This window comes from Myotis davidii, unplaced genomic scaffold, assembly GCF_000327345.1.
Source record: "Myotis davidii unplaced genomic scaffold, ASM32734v1 scaffold571, whole genome shotgun sequence".
Classification (NCBI taxonomy): Eukaryota; Metazoa; Chordata; class Mammalia; order Chiroptera; family Vespertilionidae; genus Myotis; species Myotis davidii.
In genome coordinates, this window is record NW_006283136.1 from 250339 (window position 1) to 252100 (window position 1762).

The following is a 1762-nucleotide window of genomic DNA, read 5'->3' on the forward strand; positions in this document are numbered from 1 at the left end:
TGCCCTGAAGAACCTGGAGGCTGGGAGGCTCAGACCTCATCTGAGAAGCCCTGTTTAAACACTCAGCTGATCTGTAATTTGCTGGGCGCCAGGGGATGGCGCTCACCTGTCCTCCTGCTTCCTTCAGGTGGACGCAGAGCCCCTTCTCCCTCCTGGGCTCTCTCCTCCTTTGATGGCCCTCCCTTCACCCTGCAGCTGACCCAGAGCTCTGCCCAACCCAGCAAGTCCCAGCTGCCCTGGGTCTTTACTTCCCCCCCTGGGCTAAGCAGATCTCGTCTTACAAAATACTCACTGTCTTGTAAAGCATAATTGTGATGCATTGTTACCTAAGTTATTAGTCCTGTAAGGAGCACAGACAGTGGTAGAGGACCAAGAGTCTCTTCTTGTCTCCTGGCGCAGAGACTGAGGGACTGAAGGGGCATATGGGGAAGCTGAGGCTCAAAACGGCTGAATAACCTGCCCCAAGCCACCCAGTGCAGCAGTGGTGGCGCTGGGAGCCTGCCATCGGCTGTATTAGAAAGTGGGTGAAGATGAAAAGGGGGATGTGGGCAGACCCTCTTCAGCTGTTCACAGTCTAGACTTCGACACCTGCTCCCTGGCCCCACCCAGCACTCCAGGGAGAGCCTAGAATCAGGCCCCAGGAAAGACAGACAGCTAAAGGCTGCACAGGGAGGGCCTCGGGGTTGCCCTAGGACTCGCTTGCCCCATGCTCCTGCCATACAACTCATTTCAGCATAACACACACTTACTAGGGCCCGCTCTGCCCAGGAAGGGCATCAGGCCCTGAGAAGGACACACACGCAGATGAGCATGCCCCTGACCTCCAGGAGTTCACAGCCGCCCTGGAGGTGCACCAACCAGAACACCCGAAGTAGCACTTCCGGCCAGTCATTAAGTCCCTGCCTCTGCGCTCTGCTGGAGGCACGTCCGCTTTGCCCTGGGCTCCGTATTGACGCTGCCCATAGGGGGAGCTAGCGGGAGCCTCCAAGGCCGGAGGAGGGAGACTGGACTCGCTCTTTCCTGTTTGTTCCCGTCTGCTTCCTGCGGGCTTCCTGCTGCTGTGAGCGCCATCCCAACAACTATTCTTCACCGCTGCAGACAATGCCCAACTGCTGCAGCAGCTGAATCCAGTTTGCAGATTTCCCAACCCTCACAGAACCCGTTTCACACCAGCCTGCGCCCCCCAACCCCCAGGAGATGCTGTCAACAGCTGGTGGGCACCCCTGCTCAGAGGGCTGGGTCCCAGGCATGGCCCTCCCTCCTCAGAAGCCTGAGTTTCTGCTCTGCAGGCTCCTCCTCTGTTTCTAAAGTTTCCCCTTGCTCCCTCAGCCAGAGAGGTGGTTGCTGCTTGCAGGCGCTGCCTCTGTTCCACCTTTTACCCTTCAGGTACCTGGTTAGCACCGTTATACCTAACAGCTATTTCTATTAAATTTTTTCTTGTCCTGGTTACAGTTACTGACTGATACAACATCTTTAGTGGATACCTATTGCTTTGATCTCTCACAGTTTCCCTGAGACTCCCTCTCTGATGACACTATTCCCCTCATTTATAAAACTGCTCCCCCCACATGACCCATTCCATATGATTCTATTTGACTGACAGTGGCAATACCCAGCTGGAAATGGTGTTGATCCCAGAGGTGGGCATGTGACCTAAGCCAGCCAATTAGAGCTTTTCCCTGGGACTTGTATACACTGAGGTCTCTTTTTCCCAAGGTCACTACTGGGGTGATTTAAACTGGGTTGTCTGCAGCCATGCCTT